This window comes from Pithys albifrons, chromosome 10, assembly GCF_047495875.1.
Source record: "Pithys albifrons albifrons isolate INPA30051 chromosome 10, PitAlb_v1, whole genome shotgun sequence".
NCBI lineage: Eukaryota > Metazoa > Chordata > Aves > Passeriformes > Thamnophilidae > Pithys > Pithys albifrons.
In genome coordinates, this window is record NC_092467.1 from 18,403,507 (window position 1) to 18,413,478 (window position 9,972).

Here is a 9,972-nt window from a genome sequence, read left to right on the forward strand (position 1 = left end):
CAATCTTAGGCATGAGTCACACAGATTGACAAGTATTCAAAATAGAAGAGAATTAAAAATCCTTTATGTTTAATGTATAAAGGCCTTTCCAATATGCAGTCTTTAAGATGGTGTAATCTCTGGAGCATTTTGCTTTGAAGTTTAATATGTAGCTCCTCACATCCACATAACATTTTCAACACGTTAAACAAATTAGTCTCTGGTTACAGAAGTTTTTAGACATTTACAAGTTGCCATTTAACTAAATTTAATACGTGCCAGCGAAGTTGCTCATGCACTTGTTCATTTAGAAAAATGCACTTTTGGAATGATTAATAAATAAACCAGCCTTTCCTATGCCTTCAACTTTGGTGTTTATTTGAAAGCAATCTACTTTAAAAAGACATTAATATCCCTAGAATTATTATTAGAATAATTGCTTTTACTCTTCTTGGAACACACATTTTTTCTCATTTCCCTTCAGCACAGACAGCTTTTGACTCAGATATAAACTTCCTATTATTATTCCCCACTCCCCACCCCAAAAATGAAGAATAGGAATTATACACTTTTCACTAAGGAATAATTAATTTGTCTCAAGTATTAGAACAGAGAATTGTAGAATGACTTTGAATGGTAGTCTCTAAGGAATAGCATTGTTTGTTCTCTTCGGTCTTTAATGAGCTTTAGTAAATGGCCAGGAAAAATTACCTTCTTTCTGTAATATGAGAGAGGCGAAGAATGAAGGAAGCTATAGAATCCCTCAGAGAAAGATGAGCAGCCACACACCACCATGCACACACACAGCCCCCTGTACCACGTTGCTTCCAATGGTTAGTGTTCTCCTTTGGAACTGAGCACTACAGCTCCAGTTTTCCATTACAGTTAAAACATATAATGTCCCAAGCATTTTTTGTAGGAGAGAAAGTTCCTGGATGTCTCCCATACACTGACAGTGTCTGGCTTATGTTGGGGGACAACTGCCTATAGCTGAGCTCTGGAAGTCATTCTGGCTTCCTCTGCTTTGGCATTGACTTGGTCTTTTAAGATTCTTTAGTCTATTTTTGTTGAATTTCCACTTTAAAAGCAATTTCCCTTATAGTGCCCCAGCCTGCTGCCCTGTCTTTTAACAGACTTCACTCCACCATGTATTTGCTGCCACTCCTGTCCAGAATGATGACTGAGGCAGCAGTAGCAGGTGCTTGTTTCAGCAACAACTACAAACCTGCCACCATAGATAACAGAGTACCTTCAGGAGTACCTTCTCTGTCCCTTCCTTCCCCCAGTCTCCACACATATCCTCACTACCTAATCCCGTATCAACTCAGTGGTGCCCTTTGCTGCTCTGGGGTATGAGTGAGCTGACCCACAGCAAAGTGAGACCAGCACAGTTCTAAAAGGATCTTGTTGAACAGGGTCTCTCTCCAGTCCATCCTGCTGGAGTTGTTCCAGTTTGTATGGAATAACTAAATATTAACTGGATTGCACTGTGTGCTTGTTCTCAAAGCATTGCAAAACAAGAAACCTGGGGTTTGTTACTCTCTTTCAGGGGATACCTCCATACTTTGTATTAAGTATTGACTGGGGCAGGCTCTGAGAGGTGTGGTTTCCCCATCCCAGTGAGCGCCTCCACTACAAGGCTGACAAGTCAAGCACAAGTTTTCCCACTCAAAGAAAGGACTCAGGTCACCCTCCTCACAGAACAGTTGATAATGTCTTGGATAAGGTGCTAATTCAGGGGGCGAGAGATTCAAGTTCAAATTGCCTCAGGCAGAGGCCGAATGAGAGGTTCCTGTACCTTGGCTAAATTGCACCAGCCAGGAGATTGAAGTGCAAAAGCTTGGGAGAGGAAGACAGGCACAAGAGCAAGGAGGAGAGACATGTAGAAGGTGACAACACTGTCATTATTCCATGAGAAAAACCTGGCACAGGTGTCCAGTTCCTAGAAAGCAGCAGAGCAAGCATGGTAAGTAGGTAAAGCAGCGCATGGTGTTGCAACACCTTGGTCTGATTGTGGCTTTGGCTCATGGGAGGTGCTCTCATGGCAGACATCAGATTGCTGATGAGAGTTCAGGGTCACGAGGGATGTGAAGAGAGATGATGAAAGTGGAGAGAGCTGCCTGGACCCATCCCAGACATTTAGGGAAAAGATAAAAGTGAAAAGCTGATGCCAAAGTAAAAATAATTTCTCTCTATCACAGGCTCTCTTCAGTGCAATTGTTAAAGACGAATAAAAGGAGAAAGATGTTTGAAAGATAGATAGGAGATGGTGAGAACAGGACTTGTAAGCAAGGCAGAAATGTTGGAAAGAAGACAAAGAGGAAGAAACATCAGAAAGCAACAGGAGGATTGGATAAAGAAGAAGGAAAAACCATAACTTACCAAGACACTTCACCTCTCATTGCCTCAATCTTCTGGCAATAAAATAATAAGAGAATTTCAGTGCCTTTGAAGCTTATAAATATTTAGGAGACAGTTAAGTGTGCTGGTGTTCAGGATTGTGTTAAAAACAAAGCAGGAAAATTTAAGAGAATGTTCTGACATGTCTAAAGCACTGCTATCAGGAGGAAAAAAAGAATCAGGACTGATATGCTTAATTTTGTATGTGTAACTGAGTATTAAAATCCAACCCAAGCACACTGGTGCTTCTTAATAGTAGAAAAAATTGTGCCTGTTACAAACCAGTAAGAACACATGGTTTAAGGCATGCAGCCGCTCTTTCTTCACTAACAACCCACTGTGACTCCAATAATTTATTCCTCCCAAGATTCATTTGAACATCTGCAGTATCATTATTTGAGTTTGTTATACTATTAGCTTTAAAATTTTATAAGCCATACAGTAGGATAGGTGACAAGTTGAAAAGTTAAGGAGGGTTAATTTAGAAGTTTTAAAGGAAAGCTATTTTTGAGTTATACAAGAAAAAAAAAAAGCATATGAATCCAAACCTCCATGGTTACATTTAAGTAACTCAGAAACTGCTGAAAGGATTTTCTTCGAACTTCACTCAAGACAAATCCCTCTGGGCTAAGACCAAGCATGAGAATTTAACTCAAAAGGTGATTGTTGTCTGAAGGGAGTTTTCCTTTTTTCCCCCCTCCCCTTCTTTGCTTTTGTTTTCAGTGTTTAAAAAAAATAAATAGCACTGAAAAAAAATAGGATGCAGAGTGTAACTGTTTCATATCCATTTTATCATTATAATAGGAAAAATGCTGTTCATAAACTACCATTTTATTAAAAGCAGACCCCCTGCTTTGCCTTTAGCCATTACTAGCAATCTTGGTACCCACCTCTAGCAGGCATTGGATGATGCTGTAACTGGTGGCTTAACAGCGAAGTATCAAGCTGTACTCAGCCCCATCTGCAGCCTCTCTGCATGCTTCAGCAGCTCCATGCAGCTCTAATACCACCCTAAATGGACAACTGAGGATTCCCCTTAACAGAAAGTCTTTGGAGAGCAGGCAGGCAGCAGCTGCAGTACCCTTCACTGCCCATCCCCAGTTCAAGGGAGGTGAAGCATGCTCTATACCTGTAGAGTGACCTAAAGCGTGTTTTGATTTCTCACTGGTCCAGGATTTGGCAGGCAAGAAGGGTAGCCGTGGTCATGGTTTTCTTGGCTCACTGGCAGTTAACTTGGTGCATTGGCACTGTGGTTCATTCTCCCCCTTCACTGATGCAACCAAGGGACTCACCTCTTAGTTATGTCACCAAAGGAACCCCTGCAAAGGAACAACCTGAACAAAGAAGTTGGAAATTTCTGTTTTTTTTCTCAACATCCTTGAAGTCAGTCCTCTTTCATAGCAGTATCATGGGTCCTGGTAGCCTCATAATCGGATTTTTAAAAAGAGAAAAAACAGTGGACTTCTTTTTTTCCTCCTAGTTATTTCAACTCTCTCCCACATTTTGGTTTCTACAAATTGACCCAGGGCAGACAAGAGCCTTTCCCTCCCTATTCTACTAGGCTGGTTTTTGAGTCTCTGGCAGCACGTCTCATAGTTATTCACTCATTTGTTTGTTTGTTTTTCCATTTGCAACTTTTGCCCCCTCCAAAGAGCTGGCTTGCTCAGGGAAATTACAGTAACTTATTTAATTTCAAATGCATTCAGAAAGGCATTTTAATTGTTCCTTTTCATTTAGAGCAGCATCCAAATTTGGAATTTGTGAAAAACTGAAGGGGAAGGTTTGGAATATATTTGTTGAAATAATTCATAACATCTAACCCAGGCAACTCAGATATATGTGGAAACAGCTTCCCTTGCCTATCTTCCATATACATGACCTGGATTAAAAGCTGCTTTGGGCAAAGGCCAACTCATTGTTTGTGGCCCTAACACAATGGGGCTCACAAACTGTGGCAATGCTATAATACCTAGGGATTTGTTTCAGAAGATCATGATTTTGGAACCAAAATACATGTTTCCTGATAACTGCTAACTCTGAACAGTAGGAAATAGAGCTGAAATGGGCATAGAGAGGAGTATCAGGAATTTAAAGTCTTAGATTAATTTCTTTTTTGTTTTAATTCTGGGGAAATCTACTGTGGCAAAAGAGAGAGGCCTTACAGTTGGTATAAGGATGCGGTAGCCTACAGAGGGAGGCAAAGTTTTGGCAAACATTGTATAAAATTGAGAAAATTTAAAAAATTCAAATCACAATATTTGAACAACCAGAAAGCTTTTCCATTCATAAATGTCCGTCTGCTCTGCACCACCAAACTTCTGGGGTATCATTTTTCAGTCAGCACTTGGCAGTCAGCACTTTAGGCTGTCTGCTGCTATCTCATTCATACAGCTTTTTCATTGCAGGTCAATATTATCTGACTAGGTTCAGATTAAATCTTAATATACCGTTCATCTGAAAAAACCCAACTCCAAGCACATTGAAAAATTGCAAGCATAAACAGTCCAGTTTCCATGGATGAGGATGTATTAAAATGTATTCCAATGGGAAGACTAGGAGGAAAAAGAGGAATGTGAAGTTATGATCATAGAGGAGAATGCCCTTTTTCAGCTGGGATTTTACATAAGAGTGAGAATGAATGTGGAAGAAAGGTCTGTCTCCTCACTGCTGCTTCTCTAGCAAAGATTTTCACATTAGCCATAGTAAAATTAGACAGAGGAATAGCAGATCTGAATATTGTATGGGAAGATGTGAAATGAGGAAGAGTTCAGTGCAGTTCAAGGATGGCAAAGTATAATGAAGGCAAATGGAAAGAGATGAGCTGAAGGAACCAATATGAAGACACAAGTTTAATTAATAAAGACAGTCAGAGCAAGCTGAACAGAGAAGATACATTTAAAACGTCAAAATATATCTTTAGTTGTGGCCGCTAAGGTAAAAATATAGGTAATACATGTAGAAAAACTGTGGAAGTTGAGGGGTGCAAGATTGGGTTCAAGGATGGGGGTGCTGAGAAGACCTGAGACTACAGAGAAGCTCTTCTTGGAGAAAACAGCACTGTCTCTAGTGTTTACTGCTGCCTTCCAAATACCCAATGTACTGCTCCATTAGCAAAAGGGATCACAAATCACCTCCTAATCTGTTTAAATTAAGCCAGCCAGATTCATTTCACCTGGTGATGAACATGGATATGAGCTAACCAGGCTGGCTTTACTTGTAGTGCATTAGGGAATGCTTGCTTGGCCTCTTCTGATGGCAGAGATATGGGAGGGACCAGGGGCAAGCAGCAGCTGTGGTGTGGTTTTCAGCTAGTAAATGATGTCTAAAGGCACCAGGGAGAATATATATTTGATCTAGGAGAGCACATGAACATGTAAGACGGGAACCAATACAGATGTGTGGAAGGATGCAAATTTCTTAAGGTTGAATAAAACTCAAGGAAAAAGTTATCATCAGCAATACAGAGAGCAAGAAAAGTTCATCTCTCTGCATTCCCACTGACTGGAGTAACAAACACTTGCATCAAGTGAATTGGTACAGTTAGGAAGCACATCAAAAAATGAGCTTGCATCCCATTAATTTACCTATATTCTCCAGAGTGGTTCTGTTGTCCAAGGTAGGTATATCATGGGAAGTTTGTTTTGCTTCAGCTATTGCTATAACAATTCAAAGAGAGAGAACAAGAATTTTGCTTCTGAAAGTGGAGAGATTTTAGAAACATTAACATAACATGAAACTGAAACATGGAAGTATTCTCGGTAGTGCCTTCTGTGTTGTTCCCTGTAATTACAGCTGAGAATCACATATCCACGTTTTGTTGAGAGGCTACACCATCTGTATTTTTAAAGGGACTGAAGCACTAAAACATTTGCCATTACCTTTATCTTCTGTTATCATTTATATTGAGGTGCTTAATATCTGACTCAGTAGGCCTAATGTTGTTTAGTTCTTCACCATTTATCTCATTTTGGGTGCCCGCCATTCACATTTCTGTAAAGTTCAGCTGAAACCAGTAGTTCATGTTACTGGTACTTTGCATTGCAAAAATTGAGCAGTAAAATTTGCAAGCCAAGTAATTCTCAGAGCATTCTTATACAGCACATAATTTGCCAAAAGCTAAATTAATCTTGCTTCACAATGTGAGGCTGTGTACATGTGGTTCCTGATACAAAAGGGTCCAGTGAAATCAATGGTATAGGCATCATACTAACTCAGAACCAGCTTTTCCATGTCCATGAAGCTTAGTCATGTGCATGCTAATTTAGAACTCAAAGGTAAGCAAGAATCTCAGCTCTCCTGTTTAAACAGTGTGAAGTTTCAATCCGATTTACCTTGTGTAGATGAAAACATGTATCAGTAGCTGGTCAGCACTGCACGTACTGATTTAATGAGCTGGGGCTTTGACCACATGTGTATTTACACTTTGGGAACCTGAAGACCTTTCCCTCTATACTGCATTAGGTTTGGATGCATGCCAAAGAACTATCTGTAATCTGATGGGAGGAAGGAAAGGCAGTCTGGCCCACCATTTAGCACCAGGGTCTAGAACAAGGGTATGAGTCAAGTCAGGGGTCAAGCACCATCCATAACCTCCAGCTGCTGATCAGTTGAAGAAATGCAAGTGCTGCTACAAGTAGCATGACAGCCCATTCAGAAGCCCCAAAACATGTCCGAGGACAATGTCTGGGGTCACCACAGCTTAGGTGGAAAGGGTTGTATCCAGTACAACATAGATGATCTGAAATAAAGCTCCAAGGAGAGGATGACACAAAAGTTTCCTCAGACCTACATTTTGGCTCATTGCCTGTTGTAGTACAAAACAGAGCACATTTTGGGGTTTTGTCTGGTAGGTTTTAAAAAAAGGTGTGTAATGAAAAGTCTGCCATAATGAAGTATAAAAAGACAATAAATATTCATGAACAACCATCAAGTTTGCTTTGGCACCATTCACACATGACTTTTGTTGACCTGACATGACTGTGACCTGAAACACAGACTCCAAAACAGCAGTGTCTCTTCAACTCCTGTCTCCTCTTTGCCTTGTCCCAACGACCATTGACCCAGAGGGATGGAGCCTTATGATTCGCCGGCCTCTGTGCGTCTGAGTCCGTTAATCAACAGCTTCATTCCACTCTAGTAGTCTAAACTAACTCTCTTCACACACTTACCCTGGCAACAACACATCCAGTCCCCAGTTGTTTCAGATACACAAAATAGTAAAAATAGACTTCTATGAGCAGATGTTCCTGAGCAGGTAGTCTCAAAAACATGGCTACAAATGTCAGGCATCTTTGGCTTCACAGAGAAGGCTGAGGCAAAGCTGTAAAAAAGCAGAGTAAAGGTAGGGGTAGAGTGTAGAAAACCACAGTGCTGCTGGACATCAATTCATCATACAAGAGCAGAAATTGCAAGACACAGCCAGATAGGGCCACTACTGGTCACCTCTGGTTATGGTTGTACTCCTCCCTCTACCCTACTACCAGAATTAAATCTATGTCAGATTTTACATAGGTGCCAAAGGAAAAAGGAAATTTTATTAACCATCTCTGTGAATCTGAACAATGGATTTAGTAACAATCTTTATGCTTGAAATGTATTTTAAAAGTGTGTTTAGCTTAGCTTATCAGATCACACTTATTAAAAACAAAAAATTAGGAGTTCTGTGATGTGAGAACAAGGTACACTGAGAGTGAAAAGTCAGCACATCCCCAGCCTGTGGGATGGGAGAGCCATCTGCTATCAGCATTTAGGAAACATACTTCGGGTGGAAAGTTTCCTTGCAGCCTCAGGCTTTGTTAGAGTAATTGAGTTTAGCTCTTAAGCTCTTATTCTATCCATAGCTCTAGTTCAGAGCACCTCAATTCTAGGCCTTGCCAAGGACTCTAGTGCACTATCCTCAAAAGGGAGTAGTCCTCTATGCTGGGGTCTCTTGGTGGAGTCATGCTGAAAGCAAAATAACTTTGCACAGGCACAGGAATCTCTGCTCTCAGGTTCCAGACCATAGTATAAACAAAGCTCGTCCAGAAAACACACACAGGTTTTCTGCCTTGATGAAAAGCCAGCAGAAAAAATTTGGTTGTATTTCTTTCTCTCTTAGCTACACAAGAGTGTCATTATTTTTGCATTATTTTTATTATGCAAAGTCACACTAGACCCAACAGTGTAAGTATCCCCTTCATTCTCCTGGTGTTTGGCTTCTTATTAGAAATGTTATCAGAAAGTAAACACAATGCCCAGGAAGGTTTGCTGCAGAGTAATGAGGTTTTAATACTATACCATGCCATGTCGACAACTCAGAAAGGTTTTAACAGGGTAAAACTATTTTTGGTAATTACAAAGAAGCTGAAAGGAACAGCATCCCCTCAAGCTGACGACATACATTTCTATACAGAAAGAGACAAGATATGAGACCATGAAAATTGCACAGACACAAATATTTGAGATGTAACTGAGAGGCAGAAAAATATATTAAAATGATCATTGATTGAGCAACATGGAAAGAATTCTCTCAGCAGGAAAAACCAGACTTTTGCAGGTCTCCAAGAAAGCACAACAGACACCATTTTTGTGACAATACATAACACTTTCACCTGAAATTTTACAACCACTTCTAGATATTGATGACTGTCTTTTTTGATACAGCTATTATTGTTTTTTTTTCACTCATAGAGAAACCAGGTTTCTAGAATGACTGAGACTTTCTTAAGGTCAAACAGTAAGTCAGGGACAAAGACAGAAACAGGCTAGTTCTCTCCAGTCTTATTCTCAATCTACCCTATTAACAGATCGTACAGCCATGAAAAACAATCTCTTCCCTGTGAAAAGGCAGGATTTGTGAGCAGGATAACAAGTTCCACCTGTTTCCCCAGCTGATATTAGCAATAGTGAAAATTTCATTCTGCAGAAAAACTGCCGATGCAGCACTTGTAAAAAACCTCCAAATTCATGTGCAGATCAGAAGCTGCCGGCGCGCTTTCAACAGCTGCAGCTACCACACACTTGTAGAGAGTCATTTGAACTCATCAGATCTGAGTCCGGGACAGACAGCACAGCCCAGATGGCACCCAGAGCCCCTGCTCAGGGGGTGAGGCACAACGTGTTGGGCCCTGCAGGTCTGGGGGCTCGGGCACACAGCAGTGCAGCCCCCCAGGTTTGGAGACTCAGGCACAGAGCAGTGCAGCCCCCCAGGTTTGGAGGCTCAGGCATAGAGCAGTGCACCCCCCCAGGTTTGGGGGCTCGGGCACAGAGCAGTGCCAGCCCCCCAGGTTTGGAGACTCAGGCACAGAGCAGTGCCAGTCCCCCAGGTTTGGGGGCCTGGGCACAGGGCAGTGCCAGCCCCCCAGGTTTGGGGACTCAGGCACAGGGCAGTGCAGCGCCCCAGGTTTGGGGGCTCGGGCACAGAGCAGTGCCAGCCCCCCAGGTTTGGGGGCTCGGGCACAGGGCAGTGCCACCCCACGGGGGCAGCGGGGGACGCTGCCAGGACACCTGCATGTGCCAGTGTTTAAATAATTGTTTTTGGGAACTACGGGAAAGCCTACAATACACATTTTGCCTTGGGATGTTTTCTCTGCTCGGTTGCAAAAAAAGCAATAA